Source organism: Arachis hypogaea, chromosome 15 (genome assembly GCF_003086295.3).
Source record: "Arachis hypogaea cultivar Tifrunner chromosome 15, arahy.Tifrunner.gnm2.J5K5, whole genome shotgun sequence".
Lineage (NCBI taxonomy): Eukaryota > Viridiplantae > Streptophyta > Magnoliopsida > Fabales > Fabaceae > Arachis > Arachis hypogaea.
In genome coordinates this window covers 87884785-87904758 of record NC_092050.1, presented here as the reverse complement: position 1 = coordinate 87904758, position 19974 = coordinate 87884785, and positions in this window count along the sequence as shown.

Sequence of the window (19974 nt, the reverse complement as noted above, 5' to 3'; positions counted from 1 at the left end):
GAAGGGGTGGGGTGCGGCTGTGGTGAGGGGGCTAGGGTTAGGGTTTCTCAATTTAGGAATTTAAGGTTTCTGAGTTTGATTTGGGAATTAGGGTTAGAAATTAGGGTTTTATAAAAGAATAATGGATAGTTATGAATAGATATTTTGATAAAATTGAAGGGTAGAGTAATTTTAAAATTAAATATATTCTATTAAAAATATTTAAGAACATTATTTATCATCATATTGCTAAGTTCAATTAATTATTTCTAGTTTAAATTATAAAATAAGCATATTAATCCTATAATTATAAAATATAGTTTAAACTCAATAGTAATTATTCAAATTAAATGATATAACTTTTTATTATATTTCTATTATCAAAACTCTAATTTCAATTTGTGTAGAATAACTAATTATAATAAAAATTGTACTTAAACATTAATTAACTTAAACTTAAAGTATTTATAAAAATCAAACTAATCATTTCTAGTAAATTAATCTCTAAGAGTACAAATTAATAAAATAGAACATAATTCATTCATAATAAAAATTACTTAAATTGAACGGTACAATTCTTTCTTATTTTTCAATTACTAACATTATAATTTCAATTATATCAAATATTCAATAATAATTATATAAAAATTCTAATTAGTTTAAACTTCAATTATTATGAAACTCCATTTAATTATCTTTAGTAAAATAATTTTCTTAAAATAAAATTATCTATAAATAAAATAAATCACAAATAACAAATTATTTGATTTTCAAAAACTAGGTTTGTTACACCAAGTAATACCTCAAGTGAGTGAGGGTCGATCCCACGCAGATTGTTAGTTTAAGCAAATAGTAGTTACCTTGCAGATCTTAGTTAGGTGGATAGAAATCAAATAAATAAAACGTTACCAGATAGATGAGAAATCAATGGTGATAGAACGGTTGAGGCTTCGGAGATGCTTTGTCTTTCTGGATTAACTTTTCTTACTCTCTACTTCAATAACTTTCTGATTCCTTCAATGGCAGCCGTAAATGATTAAATCATGTCCTCTCATCAAGTTAACCTCCTCTACTGTAGCAATCCACCATGTCGAGATGACTCATGTCCTCTCATCAAGCCACCTCTAGGTTTCTCACTGTAGCAGAAGATGAAGCTCTAAGCAATCCACTCCCCATTATGATCCTACTCAAGGTGCCACAAACAAGGCAGATCTTCTGGATCAGAAAGTGCTGCTTCTCTGCCTCTAGCCTTAATGCCACAGAGACCTCACACACCCATAGTCAACGGAATTTCATGTCACGTATCCAAAGTTACTCAGATGCTCTATTGGAATCCGAAATGCAATCTCTAACTTTAGTTCAACGGGTCACCCTCAATTTATGAGATGAAGAACGAGAATGTATAAGAGAATAGAATCAGACATATTTAACTAGAACGGTAATATTATTAATCCATGAAACTCAGTAGAGCTCCTAACCTTAACCTTAGGAGGTTAGTGACTCATGTTGTTCGAAAATACAATGAAAAATGTAAAAGTGGGCAAGGTTCCTTTAACAAGGTTGAACTCTTGTATATATATACTAATCTACTACCTAAGGATTACAAAAATAAGATAAACTAGTCTTGTAATACGAAAATCCACTTTTGGGGCCCACTTGGTGAGTGTTTGGGCTGAGCTTGAGTGTCTTCCACAAGCTAGTACCCCTTAGCGGCATTGAGCACTGGCTAGGGACTCCCTTTTGGATGTTAGACTCCAGTTGCTCCCCTGTGGGCACTGGACGCCAGGAATAGGGCTGGTAGCTGGCGTTGAACACTAGCTTTGGGCCTTCATTTCCGAAGAGAAGTATGGACTATTATATATTTCTGAAAAGCCCTGATGTTAGCTTTCCATAGCCATTGAGAGCGTGCCATTTGGACTTCTGTAGCTCTAGAAAAGCTCCCTCGAAAATAGAATAAAACTTAAACAAAACATAATGAAAACTATATGAAAATGATGCCAAAAATCATATAAAATATCCGCTCATCACCAGTCGTGTTCTAAATGATGCACAGAGGAATTACACCACCATAGAGAAATAATTACTTGCAGTGGTTTATGCCATTGACAAGTTCAGATCTTATTTGATAGGAGCTAAGGTCATTTTCTACACTGACCATGCTATTCTCAAATATCTCCTCATCAAGTAAGATTCTAAGACAAAGCTAATAAGATGGGTGTTACTTCTGCAAGAGTTTGATATAGAAATCAAAGATAGAAAAGGATCAGAAAATCAAGTGGCTAACCACTTGTCTCGGATTGAACCAGTAGCAGGGACATCACTTCCACCTACTGAGGTATCCGAAACCTTTCCTGATGAGCAACTCTTTGTAATTCGAACAGCACCTTGGTTGGCAGACATTGCAAATTACAAGGCCATAAGGTTCATCCCCAAAAAACACAGTAAACAGCAAGCTCGGAAGCTCATGCACGATGCAAAGTACTACTTGTGTGATGAACCATATCTTTTCAAGAGATGCTCAGACGGAATAATCTGCCGTGTGTATCTGAAGAAGAAACACAGAAGATCTTATGGCATTGCCATGGCTCAGACTATGGAGGACATTTCGGAGGTGAGTAGACAACCACCAAAGTCTTTCAAAGTGGCTTCTACTGGCCAACACTCTTCAAGGATGTCCGAAAGTTTGTACGTAACTGTGATAGTTGCCAAAGGGCTGGCAATCTCCCTCAGAGTCATGACATGCCTCAACAAGGGATCCTAGAGGTTGAGTTGTTTGATGTATGGGGTATAGACTTCATGGGACCTTTCCCACCTTCATATTCAATCACCTACTTCCTTGTGGCAATGGATTACGTGTCTAATTGGTTTGAAGCAGTCGCATCACCCACTAATGATACTCGAGTAGTGATGAAGTTTCTTCAGAAACACATCTTCAGTAGGTTTGGTGTCCCAAGGACACTAATTAGTGATGGAGGCAGTCATTTCTGTAACAGACAGCTTGGCTCCTTACTACACTGTTATGGTGTTCGCCATAGAGTAGCAACTCCATATCATCCACAAACAAATGGAAAAGCTGAGGTCTCCAATAGGAACTGAAAAGAATCCTGGAAAGAACAGTTAGCACCTCTAGAAAAGATTGGGCAAGGAAGCTCGATGATGCTCTATGGGCATACAGGACAGCTTTTAAGACTCCTATAGGAATGTCATCATACCAATTGGTTTATGGGAAAGCATGTCATTTACCAATTCTCATAGTTAGAGGTTAACTAAGTGGAACAATAACCAATTCTCATTACAATTGTTAGAGACAATGAGGATAGGAATTCCAATTCCCAACCCTAGCCAAGGACTTTACATTGATTGATTGTCATTCACCCTTGCTTAGTTCAATTTCTTGTGTCCCTTAGCCTATTTGTTACTTGCTCATTGTTTTTATCAAGTTTGTTTACATTTCTCGTATTCAACCTCAAACAACAAGAGAACTCCTAACCAATGATGTGCACCTTAGGGCAACTCCTACGGAGAATGACTCGGGACTAATACTCTCGGTTATTGATTTTGAATTGTGGACACAAATTTTCTATGTTTGATGCATTATAACTTGTTGGTTTAGACTATACTCACGACATAATTCTATTGGAAAATTCTATACCGACAAAATATAGCTCATCAAGTTCCAAACTGACAACTAGTTCTCAATCAAAGTTTAATTTGGTTGTCACAAGTTCAACCCAATAAAAATAACCGAGAGTATTACTCCCAAGTCGTCCTCAAGAGAATGGGCAAGTGTGTGTATCAAGGTTGGCTAGAAATCCAGGGTTGAAAGACATAAGCATGAATTAAAAATAGCAAAGCTTAACATGCAAGAAACTTGAATCGCAAGAAATTAAATCAAGACAATTAAAGTAATATCTAACTAAATGGAAATCTAACAAGACAATATATGAATCTAATTCTATTCTAGAACTAATTAAAAAACTAAAATTAACTAAAGCAAGACTTAAGTAATTAGAACTTTTGGTGTTTCGATTAAGTTGCAAAAGAAGTCTTGGCTAGATGTGACAATTGAGATCACTATCCTTATCTAATAACCATATATTGACAATTGTGAGGGACCAAACCCATCAAGTCTACTTCTATACTTGAAGTATGTCAAATAGGCTTAATTAATATCAACCCATAAGTCCCAACCTTGCTACTAATTAACTTAGTAGTAGACTAGTGTTAATGAGTATCAAATTGATCAACAAAGGTTCCTAAATCATCAATCCAATTGGACCCAATGACTCAAGATCACTCAATCTCTTTTACCTAGGCCAAGACTATAAAAAACTACTCCATAACTAGTGAAAATATTTTGTCAAATACTTGGTGTGCATTAGTTAGAGACATAGCTAAATTGCAAAAGTAACTGGAAATTAATGCTGCCAACTAACAATTATCAATCATGCCAACTCAAGTAAAACCATAAAAATGGAAAACATCAATGCATTAATTAGAATTCAACATTAACAATGTTCACAAAATGAGAAATAAGAGAAAACTAAGGAGAAGAACACAATACTAACAAAGGATTTAAGCAAAATTAGAACTAAAGAAACTAAAATTAAGAAAATAAAACTAGAATTAACAAGCTCCAATTTAGAATTCAAACAAGAAATGATCAAAAGGTACTAAACCTAGAGAGAAGTGAGAGTTTCTCTCTCTAAAAAACAAAAGAACAAAAACTAGCTAAAATTAAGTCTGATTGTGTGTAATCTTTATTGCCTCCCTTCTCCTTCAATTCTTGGCCTTTTTCCATTCAGAATCAAGTTGGATTTAGGCCTGGATTAGCTTAGAAATTGCCAGCCACATTTTCTTTAAGTGAGTCATGTGCTGAGCCTCACGCGTAGAAATCATGTCACGCGTACGCGTCGGTTGAACTCTGCACAAGTCACGTGTACGCGGAAGGTCACGCGTGTGCGTCAGTCGAACATTGCAATTATCACGTGTATGCGTGAGAACCAGCCTCTCACAACTTCTATTCTTCATGTTCCTTCCACTTTTGCATGCTTCCTTTCCATCCCTGATGACAAGTCATCTTACACTAGTTTTACAAGCATTTTTCACTTGTTTCATTAGGTTTTATGCGCTTTCTTGCACAATAAGTAAGTGATTGAAGTGGATTTTCATGGTTTTTTTTAATCAATCAAACATTATTTATTTTACACAAAATCATAAGGTTTATGCTAGAATTAATTGATTTTATATGATGCAAAGACCTTATAATTTTGGTGAGACTTTGATTGCTTGTTTGGTTGCGTGTAGGTGAAGAAATGAAGAGAAAGGGGAATCAAACAGTAAAGCGTTGTGTTAAGAAGAAGAACGCTACGCTCACTAACAAAAATGGCTAGCGTTCACTTCTAGAGTGAGCGTGGCGCTCACTTTTCCACCTTTTTCATGCTTTTCAGACTTGGGAGGAAACTCGTGCCAAGCACACCAAAGGGTAGCGCTCAATAAGTGAGAATAGCGCTCAATAAGGTAGTGCTTGAAGTGAAGGAAGGCACGCACCAAGGGAGAGCGCTTGGAAAGTGAACTTAGCGTTCACTCAGGGAACGCTAGGAGAAGCGCTCAACCTAGGGAAGCACGCTTAGTGCTCAAAGAGCCAGCGCTCACTAAAGGAGAGTAGCGCTCAGTAAGGGAGCGCTAGAGGAAAACTTGCGCAAGAGGGAAGCATGCCTAAGGAGTGAGCACAGCGCTCATTGTCCTAACTAAACGCTCCACTGGGAGCTTCAGCAAACACCCCTGACCCACTCTTATTCAAGGCCAAACCAAAAAGCCCACTTCAAGTGTTAAATGATGGAAATAGAAAGTGTATAAATAGGAGCAAGTTTGATTTGAAAAAGGACTTTTACTTTGGAGCTCATTTTATTTTTCATTTTCTAGAATTTTAAAATTTGGGGAATTGGGATCAGATCTAAGTTTTCTTTCTATTTTGTTTTCTCTTCTGCAACTTCTATTTTTTGTTTTGGATTTTGAACTCAGATTGAAGAACTCCACTGCAATTCTTCATCTGAGAATCATCTTTTACTTTTCCTTTTTATAGTTCTAAAAATTGGAGATTGGATCTAGATCTTCTTTTCTGTTTTTATTTAATTTCTTCTGTAATTTCTTCTTTTCTATTTTTGTCAAGAGAGCAATTGGGATTTGAGTTTTCTTTCTGTTTTGTTATTTGAAGGCAATTGTTGATTTCTCTTTAAGATTTTAAATCCGATCCATGTTCTCATTCCGTGTTGACTCCTTTGCAAATTTTCCACTTCTGTTTTGGGAATTGAATTGATCTATTTCAGATATTGTCATCTGAGAGTTCTTTAGTTCTCTTCAATTTACATTTACAAGTTCTGTTTCTACTCCCAATACCCAAATCCCTTTATTCTTGTTGCAAATTTAAGTTTCCTACCAATTTAGATTCAGCAATTTACATTTTTTTCACTTTAAGTTTCAGTCATTTACATTTATTGCAGTTTAAGTTTCAGCTTGTTTACTTTCTTGCACTTTAAGTTTCTGCAATTTAATTCTTCTGCACTTTAAGATTTTGCCAATTTACCTTCTCCCTTTTATTTTCTTGCAATTTTACTTCTATTAGTCAAGTTTCACTAAAATCATCAAATATTCGCTTAACTAAATTCATCACCATAATAAAGTTGCTCAATCCATCAATCCCTGTGGGATCGACCTCACTCTTGTGAGTTATTACTACTTGATGCGACCCGATACACTTACCAGTGAGTTTTGTGTGGAATCATTTTTTCCTCATCAAGTTTTTGGCGCCGTTACCGGGGATTGATTTAGATTGACAATGATTAAGTAGGGTGATAATCTAGATTAAGCATTTTTTCTTTATTTTTGTCAAGCACACCAACTGTTTGAGTTTTTGTTTAAGCTAACGTTAACCTCACTCTAGTAGTAGAGTGAATTGCTTTTGGTTTTTGGTTTTGTGTTTTATGTTAGGAAGAAGAAGAGGTGAATTCACATCTTTTGATCCTGAGCCAGAGAGAACACTCCTGAGATTGAGAAGAGAAGCAAGAGGAAAGGGAGTTATAGGAGAAACAGAATCAGAAGAAGAGGATCAAGAGATGGAGGGTAACATCCCAGATCCACATGAGGATATGGCTAACAACAATGGCCAACCTCAGAGAAGAGTTTTAGCCTCCTACACTATCTCCAACCCAAGGAATTGTGGGAGCAGTATCCTAACACCCAATGTCCATGCCAATAACTTTGAACTCAAGCTTCAAATGATTACCCTGGTTCAAAATAATTGTCAGTACGAAGGAAGTGCTGCTAAAGATCCAAACCAATACCTCTCTGTATTTTTGAGAATCTGTGACACTGTCAAAACTAATGGAGTCCAACCTGACATCTATAAACTCTTGTTATTCCCATTTTCACAAAGAGACAATGCCACACATTGGTTAGAAACCTTCCCTAAAAAGAGCATCACCAATTGGGATGATTTGGTTAGCAAATTTCTAGCCAAATTTTATCCACCCCAAAGAGTCATTAAGCTTAAAACTGATGTGCAAACCTTCAGACAGCAAGAAGGAGAATCATTGTATGAAGCTTGGGAGAGGTATAAAGCTCTGATCAGAAGGTATCCGGAAGGAATGTTCAGTGAATGGGTGGAGTTGCAGAATTTCTATAAAGGCTTGTCCTTGCCCTCTAGGAAAGCTTTGGATTATTCATTAGGAGGATCTTTGCAAATGATGAAAACTGCTCAGGAGGCACATGATCTTATAGACATGGTGGCCAACAATGAGTATTTTTACTCCTCTGAAAGGCAAGCAGCTCCATAGAAAGGTTTGTTTGAACTTGAAGGAGTTGATACCATATTAGCTCAGAACAAACTCATGCACCAACAGCTCCAACAGCAAATTGAATCAATGACAAAGAGGATGGATAGGTTACAACTTGCAGCAATGAGCACAACTAATCAACCACCAATGGTGTGGGAATAGCAGGAGGAGAGCTATGAAGTGCAGCAGCCTGAACAAGTACAGTACATGCACAATCAAGGTTCTGGACTAAATGATTTCCATGGAGACACTTACAACTCATCTTGGAGGAACCGCTCTAATTTGAGGTGGGGAGACAACTAAAACCAGTAGCCTTGGCAGAGAAACTCAAACCAGAACAATTCCAGAAACACAAACCATGAAAACACTAACCAAAACCAATACAGAAAACCACAAAACAATCAACCCCAACCCAACTACTATCCAGCCAACAACCCATCCACTAACCAAAATAAATATCATCCACCCTCAACATCTCATAATCAACCACAACCACCCCAAGAATCTCAAAGGATCTCCAACTTGGAGGTAATGATGGAAAAGATGATCAAGAATCAAGGATTGGCCAACAAGAACCATGAAGCTTCACTGAGGAACATAGAAAGGCAAATTGGACAATTGTCCAGGAAAACAGAGGCTAAGAGACCAACCAATGCACTGCCAAGTGATACCATTCCCAACCCCAAGGAAGAATGCAATGCAATCTAATTAAGGAGTGGAAAAACCTTGGAGAATGGCAAAGAAGCTAACAAGAAGCCTGTGGAGAATGATATTAGCAGCAAGAAGCCAGTAGGAGAAAAAGACAAGCAGGACCAAGAAAAGCTCAGGGAGAAAGAGGAACAGCCACAAGCTTCAAAGAAGGGAAAACAAGTCATGGAGGAGCAATCACAAGAATAGAGGAAAATAGTGAAGCCTTACACCCATCCTTTGCCATATCCTCAAAGATTTCAGAAGGAGATCTAGGATCAACAATTTTCCAAGTTTCTAGAAGTTTTCAAGAAGCTGGAAATCAATATTCTACTTACTGAAGCATTGGAGCAGATGCCTCTGTATGCAAAATTCCTAAAGGAGCTTATCAAGAAGAAGAGGTGCTGGAATGAAAAAGAGACGGTGATCTTGACACAAGAATGCAGTGCAATGATCCAAGAAGGCATCCCACCAAAACTCAAAGACCCTGGGAGCTTCTTCTTGCCTTGTACCATTGGTAACATAATCATTGACAAGGCACTATGTGATTTAAGATCCAATATTAACCTGATGCCCTTGTCTATGATGAGAAGGCTATTTATAGAAGAAGTGAAGCCTACACAAATGTCATTGGAGCTAGTGGGTAGATCTCTGGTAATTCCCAAGGGGGTGATTGAAAATCTCTTGGTCAGAGTAGGGAAATTCATATTTCCAGCTGATTTTGTAATCTTGGACTTAGATGAAGAGGGGAATGACTCTATTATATTGGGAAGACCTTTTCTGGCCACAGCAAGGGCCGTCATTGATGTGGAACAAGGAGAAATGACTTTGAGGGTAAATAATGAGAAGATCACTCTAAATGTCTTTCAGGAAATACAACATACTGTTGAAGAGAAAAGCTGCATGAGGGTTGAAGAAGAAAACTTGCTTTGGAAAGAAAAACCCCATGAAGCACTCATCAGCTCACCTGTGAAGCAAGAGATGGATAGTGGAGAAGAAAAAAAGGGGAAGGAAGATGTAAAGAATGAGAAGAGAAGGCAGGAAGAAAGTGAGGAATTGATCATAACGAAGATAGACCCTGATATAAAGCCTGCTGTAAAGACATAAGAGCCACCAAAGAAAGGAAAGAAGAGCAAGAAAAGGATTTCAAAAGGGTGGAGAAACAAAAGAATCCCAACTGAAGGGTTCTCTAAAGGAGACAAAGTGCAACTGATATACCAACAGTTAGAGACAGGCCCATAAACTGATGATTACTACACTGTCATTAAGATATTCTCGTTGGAGCATATAGAGATTGATCATCAAGGCATAGGAAGAAGGTTCACAGTGAGAGGGACAAGCTGAGGCACCATAATCATCAGCCACCCTAACAAGGACTAACAAGGACCCAATGACAAGCTAGTGATAATAAAAGAGCGCTCCATGGGAGGCAACCCATGATTTAATATCCTTGCTTTTTTTTAATTTTAATAATTAATGGTTCTTTTAGCATAAATTTAAGCTCTCATGAGCAGATTTAATAATTGCATGCGTCATTTTGAAGCATATGTTTGATTCCTAAGTTTGGTTTGCCTAAAGGCACTTTAAAAATAGCTTTTCAATCATGCTGATCATATAACCATTTTGAGATATATACTCATTCATTCCAATGAAGTATATAGCCAAACATTAAGTTTGGTGTCTACATATGCTATGAATTTCAAGAAAATCACTTTTGCTCAAACCTTCAAATTCATGAATTGATAAACCATACATTGCATCATTTTATAAGTTTATGGTAGTATGGTAGAAAATAAAATGTTCCTTATAATGAATATACTAATTATGACAGACATTCATTATGTTTCACATGAACCACTAAACCATTGTCTGTTTTCTAGTTTTTAGTTTTATTACTTTTAGCAAAAGCACAAGGTTTCATGTAACTGATGCATCATAGACAGTAGTAAGGGACTAAGTTTGGTGTTCCCTCACCAAAGTAAGTTCAAGAATCTATAATAATTCATGCATGCTAACCATCTGCCTAAGTGCTTGGAAAAAAAACAAGCAACTTCCAATAATTGTGCAGAAAAGACACTCAACCTCTTGAAAGAATCATCACCAAGGTAAATGCAAAAGTAAAAGATGATGATGACAAAAGGAAAACTGCAAGACACTCCTAAGAGGTTGTATTGTCACAAAATTTACTTTGCTTTGAAATATTCTGAATGAGGAGCTGCTGTTTACCTTGATACTTAGTGCAAATAGTGCAAATTTTGATGTCTGTTAAATGCACTAGCTACATTATGCTTTTTATCCTTCATCTGCTTAAATTCTGTCTTGTTTCTCTTTTGCATCAATAAGAGAAAATGTTTGAAATAGAAAGTGATTGTCCAATATTGTAGGAATTAGAATAAAGACTTGTGGTGGTAATTGCTTGATTAGATGATAAGCTCAATAATAAAAGCTGCAGGATAGAATCTTCTTTTATTAATGAACATCCCTGGAAAATGAAGAAAAGTAAGAAAGAAAAAGAAAAGAAAAGCCAAGGATTGGCAACAAGAATGAAAAAAACAAATAATAAGGCTAGACACCAATAGCTTGGACCTTAAGACATATGTCTGTGGTGCTTCTTGTACTAGGATATGCTTGAACAATTAGGTTTTGAGGAGTCTTTTAAAACTTGGTAAAACTTGGATTAACTAATCCGGGATTACCAACCAAAAGTCTGTTATCAAGAGCAACCTAGTTACAAAGCATTTAGTGACCCAAAGAGGTGCTGGGCATCAATGTTCCTAAGAAGAATTGTGAGCAAAGTATCTGTAGTGAAGAGGTGTTGAGAAAATTGGGCAAAAAGGGTTGCTGCAACACTTGACACTAAGCTATCATTGAGAAATAAGTTTCTGAGCAAAAAAAAGAAGGAAAAAGCTAACAGGGATCAATAAAAGAACAAGGCATTGTAGCAGCAAGTCTAGTGAAACCTCAAAGAGACATTTCATATCTATTAGCAAAGAATAATTGAGCTACATCTTGTCTGCATAAAATCCCATGGTCCTAATTCAATTACTTGCTAAATAAGAACATATATACTTCTCTGTTTTGTTTCATTTCTTCTCATGTTTAGTGCTTGCTTGGGGACAAGCAAGATTTAAGTTTGGTGTTGTGATGACAAGTCATCTTATACTAGTTTTACAAACATTTTTCACTTGTTTCATTAGGTTTTATGCGCTTTCTTGCACAATAAGTAAGTGATTGAAGTGGATTTTCATGGTTTTTTTGAATCAATCAAACATTATTTATTTTACACAAAATCATAAGGTTTATGCTAGAATTAATTGATTTTATATGATGCAAAGACCTTATAATTTTGGTGAGACTTTGATTGCTTGTTTGGTTTCTTGTAGGTGAAGAAATGAAGAGAAAGGGGAAGCAAACAGTAAAGCATTGCATTAAGAAGAAGAATGCCACGCTCACTAGCAAACATGGCTAGCGTTCACTTCTAGAGTGAGCGTGGCGCTCACTTTTCCACCTTTTTCGTGCTTTTCAGACTTGGGAGGAAGCTCGTGCCAAGCGCACCAAAGGGAAGCGCTCAATAAGTGAGCATAGCGCTCAATAAGGTAGCGCTCGAAGTGAAGGAAGGCACGCACCAAGGGAGAGCGCTTGGAGAGTGAACTTAGCTTTCACTAAGGGAACGCTAGGAGAAGCGCTCAACCAAGGGAAGCACGCTTAGTGCTCAAAGAGCCAGCGCTCACTAAAGGAGCGTAGCGCTCAGTAAGGGAGCGCTAGAGGAAAACATGCACACAAGGGAAGCATGCCTAAGGAGTGAGCGCATCGCTCATTCAAGGCCAAACCAAAAAGCCCACTTCAAGTGTCAAATGATGGAAATACAAAGTGTATAAATAGGATCAAGTTTGATTTGAAAAAGGACTTTTACTTTGGAGCTCATTTTATTTTTCATTTTTCTAGAATTTTAGAATTTGGGGAATTGGGATCAGATCTAAGTTTTCTTTCCGTTTTATTTCCTCTTCTGCAACTTCTATTTTCTGTTTTGGGTTTAAACTCAGATTGAAGAACTCCACTGCAATTCTTCGTCTGAGAATCATCTTTTACTTTTCCTTTTTGTAGTTCTAAGAATTGGAGATTGGATCTGGATCTTCTTTTCTATTTTCATTTAATTTCTTCTGTAATTTCTTCTTTTCTATTTTTGTCAAGAGAGCAATTGAGATTTGGGTTTTCTTTCTGTTTTGTTATTTGAAGGCAATTGTTGATTTCTCTTTAAGATTTTAAATCCAATCCAAGTTCTCATTCCATTTTGACTCCTTTGCAATTTTTCCACTTCTGTTTTGGGAATTGAATTGATCCATTTCAGATATTGTCATCCAAGAGTTCTTTAGTTCTCTACAATTTTACATTTACAAGTTCTGCTTCTACTCCCAATACTCAAATCCCTTTATTCTTGATGCAAATTTAAGTTTTCTTTCAATTTATATTCAGCAATTTATATTTCTTGCACTTTAAATTTCAGTCATTTACATTTCTTGCGGTTTAAGTTTCAGCTTGTTTACTTTCTTGCACTTTAAGTTTTTGTAATTTACTTCTTCTGCACTTTAAGATTTTGTCAATTTACCTTCTCCCTTTTATTCTCTTGCAATTTTACTTCTGTTAATCAAGTTTCACTCAAATAATCAAATATTCACTTAACTAAATTCATCACCATACTAAAGTTGTTCAATCCATCAATCCCTGTAGGATCGAGCTCACTCTTGTGAGTTATTACTACTTGATGCAACCTGGTACACTTGCCGGTGAGTTTTGTGTGGAATTGTTTTTCCCTTATCAATCCTCTAAACCATTCTTACCATATAGATCCTGAAATCACTTAACAAACGTATCATGGCATCAAATGGTAATAAGAGAGGATTAAAATTTATTATTTTTAAGGTCTGAGAAGTATGTTTTGAAATATGAAGCATAATTAGGAAGAAATTATAAAATCATGCAATTTATATAAATAAGTGTGAAAAAATTGATGAAACCCAAAAAATTCAACATAAGATAAACCCTAAAATTGGGGGTTTATCAAAGATATATAGAGATATACAGGGAGAATTTGTGTGCCAAATATTGGGAGTTTGAGACAAGAGTTATTGTTGGAGGCTCATACAAGTGGATTCTCTATTCATCTTAGAACCACGAAGCATGACTTAAAGAAGATATTCTGGTAGCCTCGGATGAAGGAGGATTTAGCTACACTTGTGGCCAAATGTCTGACATGTCAAAAGGTGAAATAGAGCATCAGAGATAGTCGAGAATGCTACAACCTCTAGAGATTTTTCAATGGAAGTGGGAAGGTATTGCTATGAATTTTGTGACGAGTTTGCCAAGGAATCAAGCAAGATTTGATGCGGTTTAGGTGATTATGGATTGATTAGAGGAATTGGCAAGACTATACATCAAGTAGATAGTGAGGTTGCACGGTGTGCCAACGACTATAGTATCGGATCGGGATCCCCGATACACGTCAAGATTTTGGGGAACTTTTAAAAAGGCTTTTGGTACAAGACTATGTCTCAGCACAGTGTATCATCCCCAAACTGATGGTCAGTTGGAAAGGACTATTCAAAGGTTGAAGGATATTCTAAGCGCGTGTGTGTTGGATCAGTTGGGCAGTTGGGATCATTACATGCCATTGGTGGAGGTTATGTATAAGAACAGCTTTCATGAGAGCATTGGGATGGCTCCATATGAAGCTTTGTATGAATAGAAGTGCCAGTCTCTACTGTGTTGGTATGACGTGGGTAAAACAAGTGTGTTGAGACTGGAATTAGTAGCTGAAACCACAGAACAAATCAAGAGAATTAGAACTAGAATCGTAACTGCGCAAAGCTGATAGAAAAGTTATGCAGATCAACAAAGAAAACCTTTAGAGTTTGGAGAGGGTGAACACGTATTTATAAAAGTTACTCCAATAACTAGGATCGGAAGAACAATCAAAACGAAAAAGTTAAACCCGAGTACATTGGACCATTTGAGGTGTTGAGGCGACTGGTGGCTCATTAGCTGGCCTTGCTGCCATATCTATCTAACCTATATGACATATTCCACATGTCACAACTCTATAAGTACACACCGGATACATCTCATATGTTAAAACCTGAGTCGGTTCAATTGAAGGAGAACTTAATGTTTCGAGTCACACCGGTAAGGATTGATGACACTAGTGTGAAGAAGTTGCACAAAAAAAGGTTCTGTTGATAAAAGTAGCATGGAGTAGTGCAGGAATGGAAGAGCACACTTGGGAGTTAGAGTCAGAAATGTGAAATGACGATCTCAAGTTATTCTTCGGTAAATCCTAAATTTTGGGGACAAAATTTCTAATTAGGTGGGGAGGATGTAAGAACAAATAATTATTTAGCCATTTAATTGGAAATAAAATAATAATTTAATTATCCATAATAGGTTAGAAAATTTAGAAATATTAATTTGAAAATTTAAACGTGAGATTTGGATTCAGTGGATTTTTCCAAGCGGAAAAATATCATTTTCAGCAGAAAAATACGTAAATATGCATACCGGTAAATTAGCCGGCAGTACCAGCTTAAGTCTGTCTGGTACTGCACATGAGAAAATTAAAACTATAGAAATACTCAGAAAAATATTTAGAATTAAAAATCTGACACTTATTTTAAAGGTTGCCAAACGAGCCAAAAACGTAAACTGGTTGAACCAGACCCAAGTTGGGCCCATTTCCTAACATATATAAATTCATTAGAGAGGCAACTCAGCCTCATTTTAGCACTTGAGAGAGAGAGAGAGGCACTGGGCAATGGGAGAAGAGTGAAGAACACAAAATACTATTCACTTCAATCTTGTTTTGATCATAACTCGTGATCCAGAGTTTCGATTGGTGTGCCATTTTTGACCACGCATTCGTCTCGTTGAGTTCTTTGATTCTAACTGAACAAAGTTGGTAAGAAACTCAAATTTCTAGCCCCATTCCTCTACCCTATGTCTAACTCAAAAATGGTTTTTGGGTATTAAGATTCTTTTTGATTTTGTTGTTTAGGTGTAATCTAGCTTAGGTGATTAGTGGATTTTACCCCAAGATTCATTGGACAAGATAAAGTATGACTAAACCCTTGTGTTTAGTTGAATATTAAGAGCCCTAGTGTGAATTTTGGAACTTGTGTGTATTAGATTGAGAATGTATGTTGATTCGAGTTGAATTGAAGACTTGGAGTGCATGCGATTGATACATTGCGGCTGGGACTTGCTGATTTTTGGTTTGGAAGATTAGAAAGCTTCTGAAAAAGAAGGTTTTGTGGTGTTTTGTGCTTGAAGGGAATTCGGTAAGGTATGGTTTCGGTTTTCTCTAGTTAATATATAATATTGTGTGAAACTTAGGTTAGTGGACCTTAAGATAGGATTGAATTGTATGAATTTTATGAATTGGTTAATTGTTGTGGAGTATTGCTAATATACCTTGGTTGGTGTGGATGTGAATGTGTATTCTTGAGCTTGTTATGATGATATGGAGTTTTATGATGATTGATGATAATGTGATATGTAAATATTGAATAAAGATTAAATGTGGAATGAGTTTGTATGATGGAGGTTGTGGTGATGTTGGGGAATGAATGGTAATTAATGATTTGTGATGATGATTGATGATATTGTGGGCTTATGAGTAGGAATTATTGAATAAGTTGAGAAAATAGGAATTTGAGTAATATAGGTGTTGGAATGATTGAGAGGTAATTGAGGAGTGATTGATAATGTGTAGTGTTTTGATATTGATTTTGGTTTTGGTTGATTTGATTTGGGTTGAGTGTTTTGAAAACTAGAGTCTTTGGTAAATTTTAGGAAAAAACCTGTTTTGTACAAACTAAAAAAGGTCATAACTTAGTTCCCAAAACCCCTCAAGTTTGTGAAACTTATTTTGAATGAAAATTGGATTTGTGTAGCTTATGCCATTCGAGGAACGGATGAAAAATGATTTTTAACAAAAAAGTTATGCGCGTTTGAAGTTTGGTGTGAAGAACTTTTTTCTGCATCATTGCAGCTTTTTCAAAAAATTGCATTCGTGCATATGCGGAAGGCATGCGTATGCAAAAATGCCCTTTTTACACTCATGTGTACGTGGCAAATGGCATGCGTACAAGGGCAACCATGTTTGCCAAATAAGCTCGCGTACGCGGATGGTGCATGCATAAAAGAACTTGATACAGAAATTGCCATTCAATATTCCGTACCGGCAAGTGCACTGGATCGTATCAAGTAATAAAATTCATTGTGAGCAAGGTCGATCCCATGAGGATTAATGGATTAAGCAAGCAATATGTTAGTGATTATTCTAGTTAGACAGTTCAATTTTGAGTGATAAGCAAACAAGGAATGTAAATGACTTGAAATTAAATAAAAGCAATAAAGAATAAGAAAGTAAAGAACATAAAAGTAAAGTACTGGAATTTAAATTGCAAGAAAAGTAAAATGCTGGAAAGTGATTGATCTCTTGGTAATTCATAAGTGGTTGAATTCTAATTCTTTAGCAATTCAATCTCACTTAACTTGAGCAATTAAAAATTTATTAATCTAATTATTCATGAGAAGAGATGAAGAGTGGTCTCTGATTTAGAGCCACACAATTTCATGAATTAAGTCTTGCGATGATTATAGTCACGTATCAATCCTAAACCCAATTTCATAACCACTGTGAGAAAGAACTTCAAGCATAATTCTATGATTCTTTTTCCAAGGCTCACATAGAATTCTAATAGATTCAATTTCTTTTCCGATAGAATTTGAATCATTAAAATGAAGATTGAAGACCTTGGTTAGCACCACAGTTTCGTCTCCTTTTAAGGCTTTCTTCTCAGAGAGTAAGTCTTTCATGAATGCAGCATAGGGAGGCATCTTCTCCAGAATCTCAGCAAAAAGAATATTGATTTGTAGCTTTTTAAAGATTTTCAAGAACTGAGAAAACTGCTTGTTCTTGGTCTCCTCTTGGAGCTTCTGAGCTTGTGGTGCTTCAAGCTCTTGAATAGGCACCCTAGGTGGGGCATGTGACAATGTAACCTCAGCCTGTCTTGAAGCTTCTTTCTCCTCTGACCCCTTAGTAACTTGTGCCTCCTTCTTTGGTATGGATTCATTATCCATTGTGAGGGCCTTACACTCTTCTCTTGGGTTTACCTCTGTTTCATCAAAAAGAGTGTTATGAGGTTTCTCAGGTATTCTCTTACTCAACTAACCCACTTGTACCTCCAAGTTTTGAATGGAAGCTCTAGTCTCCTGCATAAAGCTATAAGTGGTCTTAGAAAATTCTGCAACTAGAGAGGCCAATTCAGGAGTATTCTGAGGCTGAGTGGATGCCTGCTATTATTGAGAAGCTTGAAATTGGTGGTTGTTGAAATTATTGAACTTGTTCTAATTGAAACTGCCCTGAGAGTTGTTGTTGAAGTTCTGCTGAGGCTTCTGGGGTTTCACTCTCACCCAAAGTTAGGATGATTCCTCCATCCTTGATTGAATGTATTCAAATACCGATCATTATTGGAATTTATGGAGGAATTTCCTATATAATTAACTTTCTCATGAGTGGGTTGAGCATAGCCATAATTCTCCTCTTAGTTGAAGCCTCTAGTCATGTCATAAGACGCATCATCCCACTCAAGTGCTAAGAAATCATACTGATCTACTGTGACCAGATTTTGTTCTGAGCTAAGTTGGCATCCAGGGTGTCCACCTCCATAACTCCTTTCTTCACCAAATTACCAAGACTCACAGGATTCCTATCAGAAGAGTAAAGATACTGGTTGTTAGCAACCATCTCAATGAGCTCATTAGCCTCTTCAGGCGTCTTCTTCATGTGAAAGGAACCTCATGTAGAGTTGTCCAAAGACATCTTAGCCATCTCAGAGAGGCCATCATAGAAAATCTGCAGCTTGGTCCAGTTTGAAAATATGTCTGGAGGACACTTCCTGATCATCTTCTTGTATGTTTCCCAAGCCTCATAGAGGGACTCACCATCTTTCTGCCTGAAAGTCTGAACATCCACCCTCAGCTTAGTTAGCTTCTGATGTTGGAAAAACTAGGTCAGAAATCTATTGACCACATTGTCCCAAGAATCCAAGCGCTCCTTTGGCTGAGTATCCAACCACTGCTTTGCTCTGTCCCTCACAGTAAATGGAAAGAGCATGAGCTTGTAGACATCAGGATTCACTCCAATGGTCTTCACAGTGTCACAGATCTGCAGAAAATTAGAGATAAAAAAATTTGGGTCTTCCTGTGGGAGTCCATGAAACTGGCAGTTTTGTTACACTAGAGTGATCAACTGTGGCTTCAGCTCAAAATTGTTAGCAGCTATAGGAGGTACTGAAATGTTGCGCCCATAAAATTTAGGAGTGGAGGCAGTGTAGGAACTCAGAGTCCTCCTAGCTTGCTTATTTCCATTCGGATTCCCTCCATTGCCGTTAATAGCATTAATGGGGTTGTTGGGATCCATGGCTTCTTTCTCAAAAGTATCTCTGAGATTTTCACCGGCTCTGTAAGCTTTAGCTTATTTCAAATGCCGCCTCAAGGTCCTCTCAAGTTCAGGATAAAATTCAAGAAGAGGCTCCTTGTCCCTTTTCCTGCTCATAAACAAACAGTAAACAAAGAAAAGTGGGAGTCTCTATGTCAGGGTATAGTGAACTCCCAGTGAGGTATTGATAAACCCCATTTGGAGGGTTTATCTTGTGTTGAATTTAGAGGGGTTTTGTCAACTTTTCTCCCGTTTATTCACTAAAATAGCATGGTTTTATAAATTCTCCTTTAATTGTGCTTAAGAGTGAAAACATGCTTTTGAGGTCTTGAAATAGCTAAATTTAATTCACCTTGATTCCATTAGATGCCTTGGTATGTTTGTTAAGTGATTTTAGGTTTAGTAGGCAAAGATTGGATCAAGGGACTGAAGGAAAAGCATGTAAAAATGGAGAACTCAGGAAGAAATGAAGGAATCGCAAAAGCTGTCAAGCCGACCTCTTCGCACTTAATCGACCATAACTTGAGCTACAGAGGTCCAAATGATGCAGTTCTAAGAAGCTAACATCCGGGGCTTCAAAATGATATAAGATTTGCCATAGTTGCACTGCGCATAGGGGTGCGCACGCGCACGGTACTCATACGCGCTGATGGTTGCACATGATTCACTTAATGTAACTCGTGGCCAGCGATTTTAGAAGCCTTGTGGGCCCAATCCAACTCATTTTTGATGCTATTTAACCCAAGGATTGAAGAGGGATGACACACTTTAGACACTAGAGTAGTTTTAGATTAGCTTTGGAGGGAAAGTTAGTTTTTAGAGAGAGAAGCTCTCACTTCTCTCTAGGATTAGGATTAGGTTAGATCTAGATTAGAAATTCTTAGATCTAGGTTAATTTCATGCATATATTTACTTTTCCTTTATCAATTCTTCTTCCTCTACTTCTCCTCTCTCTAGTTCTGTATTTCAATTCTTGTA